The sequence below is a fragment of the Ambystoma mexicanum genome, chromosome 3q, assembly GCF_040938575.1.
Source record: "Ambystoma mexicanum isolate Mex_15411 chromosome 3q, UKY_AmexF1_1, whole genome shotgun sequence".
In the NCBI taxonomy this organism is placed as follows: Eukaryota; Metazoa; Chordata; class Amphibia; order Caudata; family Ambystomatidae; genus Ambystoma; species Ambystoma mexicanum.
In genome coordinates, this window is record NC_090926.1 from 891521035 (window position 1) to 891542528 (window position 21494).

At 46.6% G+C, this 21494-nt stretch overlaps 1 protein-coding gene across 3 annotated transcripts in view; it reads right to left on the minus strand.

The window, feature by feature from the left end:
• Positions 1-21494, minus strand: part of PITPNC1 (phosphatidylinositol transfer protein cytoplasmic 1) — a 1942040-nt gene that overhangs the window by 1318845 nt on the left and 601701 nt on the right. The window lies entirely within an intron of this gene.

Below are 21494 nucleotides of genomic sequence, written 5' to 3' on the forward strand. Positions count from 1 at the left end.
ATCCATAAAAATCTTCCAAAGAGGGAGATAACGGGACTATGTCTTGCTCAAGGCACCAGTAGCAATTAGGAAGCAATTTACTACAATACTTCCTCAGAGTAGAACTTCCTAGCTGCTTTTGTTACCTCCAGGTTCCTCTCAGAACGAGGCTGCACCCCTAGGCAGTCTGCGATCGCTGGAGGCACAGTGTCCCATGTATGGCAGCCCTGCGGCACGGATCACAGAGCCATCAGTTCCGCCAAATGCAAGATGGCCACAACGTCAAGCACGTCATAGCATGCACCAGAGGGAGGAGCCTTTCCCTTTCAACAATAAATGCCGTTCGGAGGTATGCATTGAACTTTCCTTGTTGCAGCAGCGCTTACTTTCCGTTTCTCTTGCCAGTCTTCTCGTTTTCCCAGCTACAACCAGATTCGTTACCCTCTGATTCTACTTTCTGTTACTAAACTACTTTGGTGCCCTATTTCATGCCGGATACTGTTTTTCCAGCTGGAAACCTGTGGAGGATTAGGTTCGCCTGCATTTTGAACCGCAAGGTTTTTTCCCTCCTGGTGCTCTGTACAGTCAGATAGCCCTGGCTGCTAAGTAGGACAGGCCCCATCTCTTCGACACTCGGACATCGCACAACATACAGGTGAGGCTGTTAGCTGAAGGTTTCACTGGGACAGACGGGGTTTCAAAAGGTCATTTTCTCAGGAACCATGCTGCAGAGCTGAGCAATAAAGGAGTGCAAGGATAACAAACCTGACTTTCTGCAAGAAGAACAAATAGATTGAATGAAATGTAAAATGTTATGTAATAGTTCATAGGATTCATATTAAGCATTTTAACCTAAGGTAGGGGACAGCGGCACACATTTAATGAGAAGTTTTGGATCAAAGTGGCTATTAAATCCAAAAATATACCTAGTCTAGTGCAAGACTGCTTCCACTAATCAGCACTGAAACAAATATATTTTTACTATAAGCAGGAGTAAGAAAATGTCAAATTGCAGCTATAAAAAGTCACTTTCCACCTCAATTGTAAAAATACAAACACGACATAATTTCTTACTAGCCAAGAGTCAATTATCACAAGTGCACATTTTGAGCCTATACATTTGAGCTATACATCTAGTGGGCTATTTGCACACGTATGTGAGATTCCTGCAACATCATGAAGGAGTGTTCAGTCCTATAATATGTTATAAAGGTCCAAGATCAACGCTGCCAAGGGGGGGGGGGGGGGGGCGCACCTACCAATTGCGCAAGTAACGTGGTGACATTATGGGTGAAGCGAGTATATCAATGCGTCCGCGCTACCTCACTCGCATGCAGCTCATACTCACACCCTCAGCCGGACCCTGTGCATGACATTTCTGCACTTGGACGGAGGGATAGGTAGGTCTGTAGAGGTGGGAAAAAGGATATGGGTGAGTCAACGATATAAACTGGGAGCTCCGCCTCTCTGGGACCATTGCTAATTTCACACTTAAACCTGGGTGCAGCAGCATTGAGGGCAGTCCGGACTCTGTCATCACTTGAACAGAAGCAGCAATATTGCAAATCATGGAGGTTTCACAAGTTAAACAGATCACATTTTCTAAAAACAATTGGCAAAACCCAATTTGCCATGAAATCTTTACTGTGTAAACGTTGCAGAATATACTTCTGCATGATCTGTTTTTATTGTGCAGATTCATCAGGTGCAGATTCATCAGGTGGTTTGTTTCGTTCAATGATAAGCATGCGCATTTCGATCAAGTGGTAGACAAGCCGCTGGACAAGCATTGTGGAAACAAAACGATCAATTTTACTAAGCAAGAGTGCCTGCGAGAGCGGCTTCCCGCCCGGCATTCTGCTAATCTGCAGCGCTGAGCAGGGATTGTGTCTAAAATGTAACACCACTGGCCACGGTAGGGACATTCTTGCTGGAGAAATCTGTGGGCTCTGCATCTATGAGCCAGGAGCTTTGTGGAATATCCCGAACAGACACCCGCTTTGGGGAGGCAATTCACAGCCATATTGACTTAGTTTATCCCGGTAAATGGCGGGCATTGACGTTACTGTAGCTAGCGATGTCGGAGCATGCCCTTTCACAACAGGATGCCCATTAAAACCCTGTCCACAAAGGGTAAACAAAATCCAATAAGGAACCCAGGAACCAAAGATAGAGTCAGGTTTCATTTCCAGATGGATGTGCGGAAATGGACAGGGAAACTGGCAGAAAAATGACCCCAGAGCTCACAAACCTCAGGGGTTTTATAGGGTTTTACACAATGGGGTTCACATAGAAAAGTCAGTGAGATACATTGCTTCTATGCAACACCGAATTTCAAAACAGAGCATCCTTCGATGTTAGGGGGGCTCCACACCACCAAGCAAGACTAGCATGATTTTGCTTGGCCTACCCACGCGATACACCTCTGCCTCTAGCGGATCTTTCTGCTCGGCCTAAAGGCACCTAACCGAGTGATGATCTAGCTCACATGTCACTGGATGTACCCGCACACCAGGCAGTAATTAACGGCATGCCCACACAGACAGTATTTGTGCCAACCAATCATATCTTCTTAATTCTCTCAGCGCATTAGAACCTAGGCTCTGGCTGCGGTTCTGCTGTTGGCGACGAAAATACCCTTCTTTTTAATGGTAAACCACTGACCTCATTGGGAAAAAAACATCCAAGAACCAAAAGGGGATATTTTGGCCCCTGTATATGGCTGTGAGAAGGAAATCTGTCAAAATCACTGAAAATGAGCCTTTTTTGCAGTAAAAATGTAATTGGCCAAAACCAATGCTGCTGTGACAACCAAAATATTTCCCCACACTTTATGCACCAGTGTGAATATTACCGATTCTGTGCATTTCGCCCTGTTTAGGTGTGAACATTCACTGGGATTTTGTATTGTAAAGGGACAACTTGGCCCAAAAAATGGGATCATATAGCGTAAGACTAATTTCTCACCAATTTTGCAATCTTTGTATTTTTTTTTTGCATTTTCGTTCAGTCCTCACCATATGGATCTGTGACTTGGATTTGAGAAATGCAGTGGTGTGGGGAAATAATTAGTAGATTTTCAACTCTAGTTCTAAGCAACTGATGTCGAAAACGGTTGCATGTCAATTAAATGAATTAAATTACTTTGTTGTAATTTACTACATGGGTGTACTTTCGAAATGTAACTTTGAATTTTTTTTGGGGGGCACCTCCCACACCCCCTCTTCCCCTGCACTGCCACACCACCCTAAAACACTCCCCACTCTCCTTTTACGCCTTGCCCCACAAATGCAAATACATATTCTAAGTATTTCGAAGAAACGCCCATGAAGTAAATTACAGCAAAGTAATTTACTTTGATGAAACCACAGGATACCGGCGAAAACACATGCCGAGCCACACCTGCTCCACAACAAAACAAAAAAAGGCCAAGGTGAAACTAAAACAGAACATGCGAGTCAGGTACTCCACTTTTAAAATGTTCTAGATGTTTTTGCACCCTGTGATAGGGAGTATTTGCTGCAAAGGGTACATTCTTGCAGTTCCTCAGTACCAGAGCCTGTTTGCTAACCAATTCAGTTCATCATTACGTCCTTTGTGTAAGGGAGGCAGGGTATCACAAGTATGACAGTGACGCCAAAGTTACACGTTTCAAACCCTTCATCAGGTTCTTGGGGTTTGGAAAAACTCATATGTTGCCCTATAGCTATGATGCGAGTAAAACACAGTACTAGTCAGTCTATGTCAAATGAAAATGGCTTAAGTGAAGTGAATCCTGCAAGGTATTAAGAAAAGTGAACTCTGTGAAACTGCCAAACGTGAACTCGGGTAAGGGATGCCTGCAAAGGAGAGCAAAACGCAATACCCCGTAAACATTATGTCGACAACTGTGAACCCGGCTGAGGGATGTCCATAATGACTGGATGTTTCTTGAATGTTACAAGTGCTGGTATCTTGAACGAAAGGCTGTAGTGAACCCGATTGAGGGAGGCCCACGTTGCTAAAGGAATTGAGCCCGGTTGAGGGGGATCCACGGTCGAAGGAGCATCACCCGACAGGAAGATTAGTGAACAGAACTTTGTTTATATTTCATCAAGCCCTCTGAGGCAAGAGACTTGGTGCAAAAGAAACTTGGCCCCAGAAGGCCCTGATAATTCGGAAACAAACTGTGAGCTCGTGCTGAAGAAGTCCAGGAGTGTGCTGTGCTCGAGAGTCTCGCCTTGTCCCGTGCTAAAACGTGGGGAACGGAGACCCCAGATGTACCATCCTTACTTATTTTTTGAACACTTCTTTCTTTTCTGGTGAACATTATCCCACACTATTTTGTAACTTAGTTTAAGGATTGGCAATAGTTGTTTTAAGCATAGGCCCTTTTATTTGACAAGACGCCACTAGGACTGCCTTATTATGATCTGATGGTCGTAGCTTGCTCCCATTTTAGATTTAGGTTTAGATTAGGTGTTTTTCTCACCCACTCATAATAAAAAGCCTTGAACTGTGATCACTTGTGTCTGTCTTTACTGTTGCCACCATGAGTTCCTTACAGATACCTATAAGCAGAAATTGGTCGGAGCCTGGCTGAGGGGAATTAATTGTCAAAAGGGGATCTGAGCCCAGAAGAGCGAGATTCAGGATGAACAGTAAAACTCACCCGGGAAGCTATTGGTGTGGCAAATGTGAACCCGACTGAGGGATTCCTGTAAACTAATGAAGTGGGAGAATGGGACAAAAGAGTCCCACCAATCCCCTCACGCCCCTGGCCTAGAGGATCGCGGCCCAGACACCCGCCACGAGAGGAGTTTGCCCATCTACCAGACGACCAAATACCCTGGTACAGGAACATACGGATGTGCCCACCAGCCTGCCCACCAGCCTGCCCTGCCCAAGCTATGACGCAGGTGACGGACATACCCACTGACGCGCATCTTTATTATTTTTCACATAGGTTTTTCAAAATGCAGAAACGCAAGACGCACAACGAACTCATCTAAAATGCTTGCCGACGCTTCTCCTAACCCATGCATTGCAATGAGAAATATAACGAAGACATGATACTGGGGATAAAGCAATATGATACCGTAACTTAAAGCGCTGTGCATCAAACATCCCCACCTATGCACCAGGCCCAAGTAGGTCGCAAGCAAGAGCCTCCACGAACATTGAACGAGCAAGAGTACAATTGCTGACCCTGCAGAATGAGCCCGGCGAGAACGGACAGCCAAGGGAACAATGTTGCAAACTCGCATGCCACAAGCCAAAGCCAAGGTCACACCTGCAAACTAAGCCAGACACACAGTGGAAAATGCAATATTAAATGTGCAGAATTCTGCCTCAACCACGGTCTCTCCTCACATGACCAAGCCGAACCTGACAGGGTGCCAGACCCAGGAGGGAGGCGGCGCCTGGATCCCACGTTTTGATACACAGGCAGCAACACTGAAGCGACTCAATGGACATCTGCGGCGGTGGGAGTAGTCTGCCCTCAAGCATATGAACAAATCCACGCATTGTCTGCACAATCACATAGTTACACATTGTTGCAAATGACAGGTGCACCGCGAGCTGGGAACAACGATGGTCCCAGACTGGGGGGCTCGCGAGTGGACCAATCAGAACATGGGGCACTTATCACTGACGCCATTAACATTAGCCAATCTTCAGGGGTCTTCATGTAACAATTTTCATGTATCTAATAGAAGGGACAACCCAAGTATACCACCTGACTGACCCTCAACCACTAACAGCGTTCTCTATACGTATGCTATACTAACCCTACCACTCGAGGAACCAATCCAGAGTGGCAATAGGTTTTTTGCTAACTTTCCCAGGTGACGCAAGTAGCGCGTCATACTGAGGTAAAAAGGGTCTGCGAGCCCCACGAATTTCGAGAGAGTCAGGACGGACGCGTACGATCCTTGACCCATCCCTGCCGTTGTTTAATAAACAGCAGAACCACCTTGCTTCTTGCGTGTGCCTCATACTCATATTTGGGATACGCGGGAGGAGTTGGGGCCTCCCTGCCCGGAGGTCCGCGGATAGCCCAGCAGACCCCGGGAGAATTTCCCCCGGACAAGTTGGAGGCACTGCTGAGATCTGTTTAAGATCTGCTTTTATTTTATTTTTCCGAGTGCTCTCGATGCGAGGAGGCCCGGTGGCACGGCCCCCTCTGCCGCTGCCCCCTTTTTGAGGGCTACAGGACCATCGCGAGAAGACCGGACAGCGCAATCCGGATATTGGCCTTCGGGAGCCGTTTGAGAAGTATCCCGCCCGCGGTTGGCGAGTGTCCAGACGTGGTCCAGACGAGGGGAGGTGGCGAGCCGCTTGGAGGGGTGCACACAGTCGAGCGGCCGCCCATCAAGAGAACTTGGTGAGTATGCCACGCCCAACAAGCAATGTGAAATTGTGAGGGAGGGGGAGGGAATAGAATACGGGAGGTGGGAGGTGTTACACAGGTGTGCGGCGAAGGTTTGATAAATTAGTGTTGACGGTGAAGTGAATGGTAGCTGGACAAGTGCGAGAGCAGTCCGCTACGTTACGGAAGAGGAGAGGACGGAGCACGAAAACATCACGTGCGGCCGCTCGTAGACACTGATTGGCCTAGGTCGCGACCACCTATAAGGGTGTGTGTATGTGCGGTTCCCTACGATTTGGTGATTATTGATCAATGAGTAGATGAGGATCCCTATTGATCAAGCACAAAACTCGATAGATAGATGACGTTTCCCTGTAGGCGGTAGCTAGCTGGTTGCCTAATACGGAAGATAATTGGCTGGTTAAGCCCTCCTGTCGAGTGGCGTATCACACGTGAGGCGACGCAGCGTGCGCAGTCTGATTATATTGTTGTTTTCCTTGTTCCAGGCGTGACAAGAGGACAGCTGTGGGGTTAACAGGGGTAGATTGCAAGCGTATTTCGTACTTTTAAAAACATGTAAAGAACTTACCAGTAGTTTTGGAAGAGATCGGTGACGTCACCAGTAGGGCTTTCATAGGATATCTCGAACACAAGGCATTTTTTCGGAGAGTGGTGGGGAAGAGAATAATGGTAAGGGAGTGGAGACGGAGATAAACGGTAACAAGTAGATCAGGGTAAGGTGAAAAGGGGGACGTGGCCGCGCACGGAGAACGCCGGCCACGACAAGTGAAAGAAGAGGAGGAGGGGTAAAACAAAGTGGGACGGCTGTATAAGAACGTCACACAGGGCACGCAGCCGCAGGGGGCTACGTGCGCCTCGGCCGTAGGGGGCCGTAAAGGTGTTCGGTAAAGGAAGAAAAGAAAGAAAAGAATATACAAATGCAAATGCTATATTTTACTATTTTTCCTTAGCGGACAATCGCAAGTCCCCAAAATTACGGGGCCAGGTAAAGATCTAAGATTGTATAGCATACACTGTTAGCAAGATAACCGCTATCAAATAGGGGTAGGATAACAAGTGAAGTGCTACTATGTCATACGGGACAGGATCGGGAGGGTGGGGGGAGCACCCTCACTACCCCGCTACAGCACACATGTAAAACACTGTCACCCCATAGGGAGAAACTGATCAAATACAGCATAGAATGTACACAGGGGACGGACAACAAAATGACGACACCATGGCCGCCTAATGGCAGTTTCGATCCATATACCCAACATTCACTATTAACTCATCTGCATAACACATACAAGGGGAAGAAGTTGACACACTACGTGGAGGTGTTTAACTTATGGAGGATGTTCCAAGGGTCCCGACCAGGACCAAACGGAATGTTCACTATGGGGGAAACAATGGAAGAGAATAAGATTAAGGAGGAAGAAGAGAATGGGGAAAAGAGAGTGAAGGCACACAGAACACGGGGAACGGACAAGAGGGAGGAGAAAAGAGTAACAACCTAAACGAAAAGAAATAAAAAAGGAACAGAGCGACGATATGCCCCTAGCGAAGGTAGTGAAAAAGGAGGAAGGGGGGGGTTATATCCTTTAACAGAACTACGAGAAATAGTAAGAGAACAATTAAGGGCGGCTGAGGGGTACTCGAACCCGGCATACAGCCCGCCACCGTATACAGCTACAGGTGGCCACATGGGAGGGGAGCAGACTAGTACGACGGGATCAGCTCGTACGAAGATGCCCGCAGGGGAGGGGAGGACTGGCGAAGAACAGATCGCAGAAATAGGACATGATGAGTGGGTAGCTGCGCAGGTATTATTAAAATTACGAGGTTCATTAACAGGAGAAGAGAAGGAGGTAGTAAGGAAAATGGACAAGGATAATACCAGGAAGAGTGAAATGAAAGGGGAAGAGGGGAAAAGAAAGGAGGAAGAGCTGTTACGACGAAAGGAAGAGATTTTGGAGGAACGATTAGCAGAATTAAGGGATGAGCAGAATGCACTGATAAAGCAGCTTGAGAGAGAGGAAAGAGAGCACGGGAAAGGAAAGAAAGTAAGAATGAGTTGGAAAAAATGAGGGAACGAACTGAGGAGCAAAAGAGAGAAGCCAAAAGGGTAAAGGCAGTAGCAGAAAGGGTATCCAGAGCAGCACTGCGTGACAAGAAAAGAGAGGAAGAAGAGAAAGAAAAAGAAATGGAAATATGGAGGAGATTACTATCAGAAACAACAAAGAAATACGAAAAAGGGAGGATGACAGAGTATATTAGAGCGGGAAAGAGCGAGATGGGAAAGGAAGAGAGAAGAAGAAAGGATATTGGAAAAGATGAGTAATGAAGTAATGGAGGAATTAATAAAGAAAAGAGGAAATTGGTAGAGAAATAGCAGAGGAAAAAGGAGGGGAAAGAGAAGATAGGAGAGGGGAGAGTGAAGTAAGGAGGTATGTACGCAGAGACACAGAGACACAGAAGTAGCAACAACATCAGCACAAAGGGGAGCAATTGGTAAAGAAGAAACGGGAGGAAAGGATCTAATAGACTTAAAAACAGTAACGATTAAGGGGAAAAAGACAGATTGGGGGTTGTCACTCCTGGATGGCTTTTGTAGTGAGGAAGAAGAAGGAATGGAGAAGGAAGGAAGAAATAGTGAAAGGGAAAGCCTAGATAAATTATACATCACCCGGACAAATAGAGAATCACCATGGGCCTGCAGGAGAAAGGAAGAACTGGAGGGAAGTGAGGGGGAAGAGCAAGGAATGGCGGGAAGGCAGACACGTGCAGCTACACCCTCATCATCCCGTCCAACATGCTCCACCACCCCACACTCATCCCGTGCAACATGCCCACCTACACCCGCACCCGCCCCTCACGAATTCACACCCTATGCAGGCAGGCTTAGAGATCTCCCTGGACGCAGGCAGGGAGAACGAATACGCATGCCCACATCAAATAAAGGAAATGATAAAAGAAGGGGAAGAGATGGAGGAGAAACAGTTACGAGCAGGGGAAATATGGACACAATTGACGATGTAGACGACACGGAAGAAGAGGAGGGGTACACAGACTCAACTTTGGGGAACCCAGGGGGTATAACAGGACACAACTTAATGCCACTTCTGGAGAGGGGAGGGGTTAGACCACAATACGTCCCTTAGAAGCATGCAGACAAGGAAAATATAAAGTGCAGGCTCCCATCATTAAGTGGAGGTGCAGGAAAATGGATATATGAAATGGAAAAACACACAGCAGGACAGAAACTGGCAGTGGGGGATGTAAAGGGCCTTCTAATATCAATATTGGGGGATGCAGCAGATGACATCTGGAAGAGAGCAGGCTTCCCCGGGGTCACAATAACAAACACATCACACGATGGGGCACCATTCGCAAACTGCAGACATGCATTATGGCAAGTGCTGAGGGTACAGTACCCAGACACATCAGACATAGGAGCAATTACATCACGCAAGATGCGTGAGAACGAAGATCCTGTTGATTATATCCAGGAAATTCAAGAGAAGTGGCGTATGGAAACTAGAGAACAATGGGACAAAACACCAGCAATATTCTATCATATACTAATACAAGGGCTCCCAGAAGCAGTGCAGAAACAACTGAAGAAGGTAGTGGGGATGGAAGCAAAAGCATGGCCAGAAATACAACTGACGATAGTACATCATTGTAGGACATGGCAAGAAAAGATGAAACAAAAGGAAGAGGATAGAAAAGCGGAAGAGGCTAAATTGGTACAGAAAAAACGTACTAAATACACGATGGAAGGTGCACTAATAACTACACCTGCAACAATGACTCAAAACCCCACACAAGTAGTGGCTGCACAAGATCCCTCCCAAATACAATCATCACAGATTGTAACACAACAGCTGCCACCACCCCAACCATACACGACTAACATGGGAGGAGGATACTCAATGCCAGGAGCTGGATATTATAATTATAACAGGGGAAGGGGAGGAATGATGAGGGGGAGGGGATACGGCTATAACACACAGCAGCAAGGGGGAGGATTCAGAGATTTCTACCCCACCGGGCAACCGGTATACCAGGACAATTCAGGGAGCTTTCCATGGCAGAACAGGGAACCACCGGTATGTTGGATTTGTGGATTACTAAGGCACATGTCACGCACATGTAGAATGAGACCCGGCACACCATCATGGGGAGAACAGGGACAACAAGGGCCTACAACGGAACAGCAGGGCATCCAGCAACAGCAGGCACTGCAACCGGGAAATGTGCAGCAACAACTAGTAACACAACAACAGCCACAGACATATTCACTACCACAACAACAGGTAGCGATAACACAACAACCTCAAGTGCAGCAAGTACAGCAACCTGCCCAAATTCAAGACCATAAAATAACCTCTACCAATACACAACTACAGCAAACACAACTGGGAACGGTGACGGTCCTGGGACACAACCCTTACACAGGAAGTGGTCAATCATTATACCCACAATAGGACAGCCCACAGACGGCCTTGATGTGTCCCATCCTGTCGGTAACACCTAATAGTGCGGAGGAACCACGCATAGAGGTAACGATGGGTGACAAAAAATTATCATTCCTTGTTGACACTGGGGCGACCCGGTCTTGCATAAGGGAAGGTAAATTTAAGATGTCAGGTGAGGCCATGAACACCCAAGGATTCTCTGGGGCTAGGGGGTTGGTTCCCTTTACTGATAGCATTCCCTTATCGATAGGGGATTATGACATGTCCGTCCCGCTTTTATATTCTAGGGACTCACCAGTAAACATACTCGGGAGAGACATAATGAGCAGGTTGAATATGACGATCTCCTTTACGGAGGACGGCATAATTTGCTCCACACCTGGAATAAACCTGCTCACTGCACGACAAATTATGCAAGCATACTGTGGACAGACAGTGATTAGGGCTGAGCCAGTAGATGGCGAACTGTTCCAGTACGGAACAGACATGGCATTCGCATGGATGCCAGGAATAGAAGGAAAGATCTGGAGGAGGCCAACAGCCTATTTGTTTAGACCAGAAACACCAGCCAATGAATCAGAAGGAAAGGTGATTTCAGTGAGCATGGAGCGCATTATAGCAACTGCTGATTATATCGCAGTACATGCCCAAGACAGGGAAGGAAGAGCATGGAGGGCAGTGATAGCCCTAGCTGAGGGATGCAGGCTCACCCAGGTGTCAGACGATGAGCTCTTTTCAGAAGAAAAGGAAGAAGGTGAAATGGTATTTATGATGAGTGTAGAAATATGGCTAAGAGTGACATACAAACAAGTGGCACAGAAAATTGCAATGGCACTTGAAACACCCACATCCAACCCAGTTCCCTTCTTTGAGGAGGATATGGCAAAAGTCCCAACATCATTATGGACTACTAGCCCCTATGACGTGGGGTGCATAAAGAGTATAGGGGGGAGTAAGAATAAAATTGAAAAAAGGTGCAATACTCCCTAGAGTGAAGCAATACCCACTATCAAAAGAGGCAGATGAGGGCATATATGAAACAATAACGGCCCTTATAAATAATGGCATATTGGTACCATCAGAATCACCATGTAACACAGCTGTATATCCAGTGCGCAAAGATAAAGGAGGGTCTTCGCGTTTCATCCAGGACCTCAGGCCCTCTAACAACATTGTGGAAGCAGAATACCCCATAGCAGCAAACCCGGCCACAATATTGTGTGGCATTCCAGCAGAGGCCTCACGATTTACAGTGATTGACCTCAAAAATGCCTTTTTCTCAATACCCCTGCATCCAGACTCACAAGATCTAACAAGCTTCACATACAGAAACACAAAATGGAAACACACCAGATTGCCACAAGGGTACTGCGAGTCACCCTCAATTTTCAACAGAGTAATACAGATGGACTTGGGAAACATTGAATTGGAAAGCACAGTGTTGCAGTATGTTGACGATATAATAATTTGCAGGACAAGCGAAAAAAAATGCAGAGAGGACTCATTGAAGATGCTGGCAATATTGGCTGAAAAGGGTTACAAGGTAGACAAAGAAAGGTTACAGTACTGTCAGGAACAGGTACTATACATTGGTCAGCTCATATCCCAATACGGAAGAAAGATTGCACCACAAAGAGCACAGGCCATATCAAAAACGCCATTGCCACAAACAGTGAGGGAACTGCAACAGTTCCTGGGACTGTGCAACTACTGTAGAGCATGGGTATTTGAGTACAGCTCATACATAGGACCCCTACTTGAGGCATTAAGAGAAGCTAACAAAGGGGAGAAAAAATTGGGGTGGACAATGGAAATGAAAGAGGCCTTTGATGAACTGAAAGATGCAATATCAACTGCTCCGGTACTGGCCACCCCAGATTATGAACGACAATTCTTTATATTTTCACATTGCGACTCAGCAGTAATGAAAGCAGTGTTGGCTCAAAAAACAAGCATGGGTTACAAACCAGTAGCATTTTACAGCGGTCACTTGGATCCTGTAATGTTAGGACATTTCCCTTGCGAACAAGGTCTCGCCGCAGCTGCCTTCGCGGTAGAGAAAGCATCATCAATTACAATGGGGTGCCCAACCACACTATTTGTGGAACATGCACTATTTGCGATATTGAACACGCCTAAGTCCACACTAACCACGCAGAGGGCGTCAGGTTATGAGATCATATTATCTAGACCAGAATTATCAATTGTTAGATGCAGCACAGTTAATCCTGCAAGGTTTATAGCGGAAGTCATTGAGGAAGGCGACTATGCACATGATTGTACGCAGACTACCAAAATGTACTCATGTACTAGAAAAGTTGAAGAGGACGCGCTAAATGGAGGAGAGCTCTTGTTCATTGATGGGTCATCAACAATAGACCAAAGTGATGGGATAAGGAGAACTGGGGCAGCAGTGGTACAAATGACAGAGGAATTGGTGTGTGGCGGTGAAATGCGTACAATTACCACAACATTACTCTGCTCAAGCAGCAGAATTGGTTGCACTGATCTTGGCGTTGAAGGAAAGCTTTGACACAAAAGTGACTATATATTCCGACAGCGCATATGTCACGTCTACTGTCCACTCAGGATTGTCCAGATGGAGGAGAAGAGGGTTTAGGAGAGCTGACGGCACCCCAGTGCAACATTCTCTCTTATTAGCTGAATTAATTTAAGTAATAAATGACCCCCAAGAATTAGCTTTGGTCAAATGTACCGCACACACTAATGGAGAAGATCATATCTCAAAAGGAAATGCAGCAGCAGACGCACATGCGAAGTATGCCACATATTTTGGTGAGATATGGAACCCCTCTGAGTCAGAGAGAGAGAGAGGGAGGGGGATAGCTAAAGAGATGTTGATGAGAGAAGGGTACACCCATCTCCCAACTACACAGATAATGGAGTTACAAGCGGCTGCACCAATGGCAGAAAAAGAAATATGGGTAAAAAGAGGATGTACAATGTCGCCAACTGACACACTATGGCGCCAGGGTAACACTGGAAAGATGGTAATGCCATTGGCACTATTGAACACAGCCCTGAGCCAACTCCACCACCCAGCCCACACAGGCAAGGAAGTTATTGCAGCACGAATTAGGGGAGATTGGTTCTGTCCCGAGTTAAATTCCCATGTGACAAATTTTATCAGCAATTGTCTCACATGTCAACAGTTTACGGCCGGTCACACACTGAAAGTGATAAAAGGTACTATACCCCGGCCAGAGGGACCCTTCCTGCACATCCATATTGATTACGTTGATATGATCAACGTATGTCAAGGAAATAGGTACATGATTGTAGTGGTATGCCCATTCTCCAGGTGGATTGAGGCAGGACCCTGCTCACATCCAGATGCATTTAGAGCAGCTAAATTTCTAGTGAGGGAGGTTTTCCCCAGGTGGGGAGTGTGCGAGGTACTGCGGTCGGATAACAGCCCGCATTTCGCTAATGAAATGTTCCAGCACATCACATCCTTACTGAACATCAAGCATAAATTTGCATGTGCATATCACCCGCAGGCCAGCGGTATATGCGAACGCCTGAATGGCCTACTGAAGGGGGCAATTGCAAAGATACAGCAAACAACAAAGAAGAGTTGGTTGTATTGCCTTCCGCTAGCTCTATTTGAGCTGAGGAATAGACCAGGCTCCGACCACCACCTCACTCCTCATGAGGTGGTGACCGGACGTCAAATGCGCCTTCCTCTAACGCCAACATCAAGGGCATTCACAGACTATGAAAACACTGCAACTGTTCTTGATGATGAAATGTACCAATATGTGTCTTCTTTGATTACTAGTGTAGTGTTTGTGTCTCAACAGCTCGAGCACACGCGGGGCGGGTCTAAGAGTCATCAACAAGAAGACGAGGACCAAGGATCGGAAAAGGAAAAACTGTGCAAAATTGCTAAAGGTGACCACGTGCTACTCTGCAATTTCAATAGAAAGTGGAACAGCCCACGCTTCACTGGTCCCCCACCTTGTAGAGGCGGTATCTACGAGAGCAGTAAAGTTGCAGGATAAGCATGCTTGGAATCACCTACACGACGTAAAGATCTGCAAACTCCAGACCCGCCCTAGCATCACCGACAAGGCCATTGGAAGAACAGCGACAGCGTCACCCACGGAGGAAGAGACTTCTACCACAGCTGACGACATAAGTGTCTCCATACCCTGCCACCCCCCAGATTCCCCAGAGACAACCACTGAAATAGAAACTGGTAATTCCCATACCGCCCACCCCATGGTCACATGATCAAAGAGTAAAGAGACTTCCGCCAGTTGAGCCCCAATCCCTCTGCCCATCGACCTCCTACCCACTACAGTAACCACCCAATTGAAGGACATTGTCTTGCACATATACACATGTAAACACTTGAATGTTCTCCTTTTTCTTTCTCGCACATGCAGGTACCGCGTATTATTGTATTGCTAAGAAAACAGATAACTAATAAAGTCCATTGCCCAGGAGTAAATGATACCCTCAGACGATAACTACCCTGAAGCCCTATCACACCAATTTGTCTATCACATAAAAAGGCCAAAGTACCTAAAAAGAAGGAGGGTACGTGTCTACTACACAGCATTTATCTTGGCCATAGAACAATCAATGCCCCATCTTCACCAACACTTGCCTGCCCTGAGAGACAGATCGCTTAGATTGGCGTGGGAACAGCTCTTCGCCTGGGCACTGAACAACTACTTGATAGGGAGAGCTTGAAAACAACAACTAACACTAATAACAAGCCTATTGAGAATTTACAGGCGGGAAACTTTAACGTCGCAAGAATAAGCTGCCGGACTGCAGCAAGGTAAGAGCAAAATGCCGGTGAGACTAGCTTTTGTAATAAAGATGATAGGGATTTTGATGATCACTGGGTTTTTGGCTGCCTCTGTATGGCAGAAAAGTTATGCTATCAATATTTTGGCTGTACCCAAACCTAATGTACCCCCACCCACAGCTGCAACAGGTGTTACGTCAGGTGGTACTAGCAAGCCTCCACATAAGGGAAATAGAGTTGAACGCAGCACATACTCAGATAATAAAGGTATTGATAATTACATAACAGATTCAGCACACGTCTCGAACAACATGTGGTACCAACACATGACCCAAATAGGTAAGCAGACAACAGAAGACAGCTGCTACGTCTGCTCATTGATCCCATACGCCATGAGCGCTTCTCGAACATTCGTTGCCACGGAAATAGATGAAGACAGCACGATGTATAATATACCTGCCACTGTTCCAAACGAAAGGGAGATTAAGGGACGGTGGTGAAACTGGTGTGGAAAACGCGAGACACGTATCCATACGAAAACAACTTCCTCAAGACTTATTTGAGTTACCACAAAAGCAGTTTGCATGCTGAAGCATTCAGATACATGACAAGTAGTCCTGAAAAGGGAGAAACGAAGAAAGTAACACTACAATACATACCATGTGACTGGTACGCCACTGAAGTTCCTGGTAAACAAGGATGTTGGGAAAGACCACTGGTAACAATAACAGGGAAGGTGTACATGGACAACAAATGGGACATAGGAGTGATTGGCAACAACATGGTAACAAAAGAAAATATTACAACTATTGATGAACACAATAACAGATGTTGGACGATTTGGGGCAAGTACGTACCCATGCTGACATGGATGGAGAAGGATGAAGACCCAATAAGCATACTGCCGCTGTCTGCACCTAAGGTATGCTACCAACATAGAGGAGAAGTGGACGTGGGATACAACACCAACTGTGCAAGCGTGATGGAGTTGCCTGAGGGGGGAGCAGGAACAGCAGTATTAATGGACCATTACTGGGCCTGCGGAAACAAGGCATACCACACACTGCCCCCTGTGTGGAATGGTATATGCACAATGGTACACGTTAATGTACCATCACTAGTGGTGCCCCAGAAACATGTGAACATGGTGAATTTCCCTAAAATGGATGAAGGAAACAAGAGGAAGAAGAGATCTGTAAAACCTCAGAAGGGGTCAGAGAACGAAAACAACGACAACAACAATGTCCTGAATAGAAAGAAGAGACAAGGAGAACCTCTGACTGGAAATTACCTATGGGGAAGGTCGGAAACAGCACTCACTTCAATCCCACCAGAACACAGACTATTCAGCAGAGCAGCAATGTTCTTCTCGTCAATAATACATCCGGGACTACAAGCTTACGCAAACGCAAAATGGCTCCAGATAACTCGATGGGAGCTAATGATGACAATCAATTCTACAGTAAATGGATTCAACGCAATAAAAGATGACCTGCGAGCTGTGAGGATGGTAGCACTACAGAACAGATATGTATTAGATCTCCTTACAGCAATGGAAGGAGGAGTTTGCGCAAAGATAGGACAATCATGCTGCACATTTATTCCTGCTAACGATGCTGACAATGGTACACTGACAGAAGCAGTATCACAACTGGCCCAGATGCACTCCAAAATGTTGGAAGAAAGTAAAGGAGTGAAGAAGGATGACAGCTGGTTTTCAATATTATGGTCATGGATGCCATCTTGGCTGTCGGACGGACTGAAGATTATAGTTGGATGCATAATACTGGCTGGAGCTGCACTGATCATAATAAGATTTTGGAAGGCCCGGAAGGCACGCACTACAGACGAAATGATCGAAATGGTTGGTATGCACCCCTTGATGCCGACAGGTGATGGCCAGCACACAGGCACAATAATAAAAGAAAGAGAAAAACTGCGCAAACAGATCATCACCAACCACCTGGACCCACCATCTGTGAAGCTCGAAAACCCAAGAAACCCAAGGAGCTACATAGGGAAATGGGTATACTGCACACCTGGAGGAACATGTGTATATATGTATTGGTCATTTGAAGACCATGTCAACTACTATGGACACTTGGGAGGAGTAACTAAAATATGGAGAGTAAGATGAGATAAGGAAAAAGATATGTTTGTGGTCGACAAGTCGACCAGAGGGGGGACTGAAGTGGGAGAATGGGACAAAAGAGTCCCACCAATCCCCTCACGCCCCTGGCCTAGAGGATCGCGGCCCAGACACCCGCCACAAGAGGAGTTTGCCTATCTACCAGACGACCAAATCCCCTGGTACAGGAACATACGGATGTGCCCACCAGCCTGCCCTGCCCAAGCCGACACCTGCGGCATGGATGAACTCGACTGAACCATTCAACAGTAAATAAACACATCGTTAGAGATGCCATGACGACCTAGCCAACGGTCAGAACACCCGTGCAAACATGCACACTGGACACTCCCACACCAATCCACACGAAGAACATATTCAGTGCTATGACGCAGGTGACGGACACACCCACTGACGTGCATCTTTATTATTTTTCACATAGGTTTTTCAAAATGCAGAAACGCAAGACGCACAACGAACTCATCTAAAATGCTTGCTGACGCTTCTCCTAACCCATGCATTGTAATGAGAAATATAACGAAGACATGATACTCGGGATAAAGCAATATGATACCGTAACTTAAAGCGCCGTGCATCAAACATCACCTATGCACCAGGCCCAAGTAGGCCGCAAGCAAGAGCCTCCACGAACATTGAACGAGCAAGAGTACAATTGCTGACCCTGCAGAATGAGCCCGGCGAGAACGGACAGCCAAGGGAACAATGTTGCAAACTCGCATGCCACAAGCCAAAGCCAAGGTCACACCTGCAAACTAAGCCAGACACACAGTGGAAAATGCAATATTAAATGTGCAGAATTCTGCCTCAACCACGGTCTCTCCTCACGTGACCAAGCCGAACCTGACAGGGTGCTAGACCCAGGAGGGAGGAGGCGCCTGGATCCCACGTTTTGAGACACAGGCAGCAACACTGAAGCGACTAAATGGACATCTGCGGCGCTGGGAGTAGTCTGCCCTCAAGCATATGAACAAATCCACGCATTGTCTGCACAAACACATAGTTACACATTGTTGCAAATGACAGGTGCACCGCGAGCTGGGAACAACGATGGTCCCAGACTGGGGGGCTTGCAAGTGGACCAATCAGAACATGGGGCACTTATCACTGACGCCATTAACATTAGCCAATCCTCAGGGGTCTTCATGTAACAATTTTCATGTATCTAATAGAAGGGACAACCCAAGTATACCACCTGACTGACCCTCAACCACTAACAGCGTTCTCTATACGTATGCTATACTAACCCTACCACTCGACGAACCAATCCAGAGTGGCGATAGGATTTTTGCTAACTTTCCCAGGTGACGCAAGTAGCGCGTCATACTGAGGGAAAAAGGGCCTGCGAGCCCCACGAATTTCGAGAGAGAGTCAGGTCGGACGCGTACGATCCTTGACCCATCCCTGCCGTTGTTTAATACACAGCAGAACCACCTTGCTTCTTGCGTGTGCCTCATACTCATTTTTGGGATACGCGGGAGGAGTTGGGGCCTCCCTGCCTGGAGGTCCGCGGACGGCCCAGCAGACCCCGGGAGAATTCCCCCCCCCCCCCCCGACACTAAAGTTGGTCTGAGCCCGGCTGAGGGGGACTAATTGTGAAAGAATGATCTGAGCCCGTCTGAGGGGGATCCAGGGCAAAGAGTACATCGCCCTGCTTGATTATTTGGAGAGGAACTTTTCTTTGTTGTTTATGATGAACCGGGCCCTCTGAAGCAACAGACTTTACATGAAGGTGACTTGGGCACAGAAGATCCTGATGTTGGTAAAGCAAACTGTGACCTTGTGCCGAAGAAACTCAAGAGTGTGCTGTGCTTGAGGGACCCTACTTGGCCCGTGCTAAAAACATTAGGATGGGAGGCCCGCGGCCTAAGCATCCAGACTTATTTTGTGACCACTTCTTTCTTTTTGTGAACATTATCCTATTTTGCAGCATAGTGGGAAGGACTGGGATTTTTCTTTTTTTTTTTAGCATAGGCCCTTTTTATTGGACTAGACTCCACTAGGACCGTTTTATTATTATTATTTGATGATCGCAGCTTGCTCCCATCTTAGATTTAAGTTTAGATAGGCGTGTTTCACACCCCTGATAAAAGTTCAATAAACACCCTTGAACTGTAATCACTCGTGTCGGTCTTCCTTTGATATCATGCCTTCCTTACATAGGTCTTCCTCTGTCAGGTTTGGGCTTATCAAGACATCAATAGTTCACGTAGGCCTCCCTCAGCCGGGCTAGGACCTCGCAATCACAGCACTTGCAGGGATACCCATCCCCAAGCTTCATTCACATTCTTTAGGGATTTCCTTCCCATAACGTATTTCAGGTTCCCATAACATATTTCAGGTTTCCAGTCTCCCTCAGCCCGCCTCAGACCTTTCACTGATGTTGAAGACTGTCAAATGTCTGAAGCTTTTACCATAGACCACTGCAGGACCACTTCAACTTTCACTTCAGCTTTCCCTTAATGTCATTTGTCGCAATGTCTCTTGGTATTGGTAGCGCAATACCTCAATCAGAAAAGTTCAAAGAAATCTTCCTCTTCAAGCAATCACCTTTTAACTTCCTCTTTCATCTGGGTGAATCTTGACCATTGCGCATTTCAGAGTTTGTTCACTTTGCTGCTTTATAACAGGAAAAGCATTTCGCAGAGGCTTTCGCATGGCCTTTTTCCTTTTGCTGGGACCACTCCGCTACTCTGTCACTGGCTTCACAGTTATCTGTAACTTACAAGTTCATTGCTGGTTTACTTTCTTTTGCACCTTATCAGAACGTGCGCAACCTTCAATCGTGCAATATATTGTTGCAGCTTCAATCTTTTCTTGACACAAACCGGTCTTTCATTTCTTTCCCTAACTCACTGGTTGTGTGCATTCCTTTCCTTAGTAGCTTTGATTCACGAGTCAAAGTTGATACCACAGACTGTCGTTCATCCGGGAGGGTCACTGGTGTCCTTGAAACACAATGCAGGCTTCTTGTCTGGGATTTGGCTTTCTCTGAGTCTCAATTCACGGTTTCCCGGAGGCAATTACCTCCTGCAGGGAACTTCAGGGTTTTCCGATCCCTCGCTCTGGTCCCTCGATCAGTCATCCAGCTCCAGTGGGTTCGCCTCACTCCGGAAGATCTGCTCCTTCTCGTGTCTCACCTTGCTCAGAGTGTGTCCCTATGTTCCGCCTTTTATCCGTGTGAGGGGAGCTAATGGGTATCAAATGAAAGTGATTAAGGTCAAATTCCTGACCTGATTAACTGGACATGTCCAATGAGGTATGTAAGGGTTAGCCTCTTTACTCTGTCGCCCTCTTCATCAGCCCAGTGTTTATGTAGAAGAGGGGTGTGGGGGAGGGGGGAGAGTTGGGATGTTGTAGAAGAAACCTACAAAATAGGATGAGATATGGGCACGGGAAAGGTGGGGGGGTGGATACCATGTCTCACCATTGGTTGCCTCATTCCCACTCCCCGAAGATCCCCTCACCCAGGTTATCCTCCCTCACTGGCCCACCTCCCAGGGTCTGGATACAAAGGTGATGGCCATGCCCTGGCCACCTGAGCAAGTGATTCCTGGGGACTAGCAAGTGACACACCCTTGGGTTCTCACATTTTGGTGTGGACCATTAAATTGTGCACTGTAAAGAATCTATAATTCTGGTGTCCTTTAATAAGTACGGTGAGACTGACCTCGGCACCCGCAAAGCATATATATATATATATATATATATATATACCCACACACACACACACACACAATGCTGAAAAAG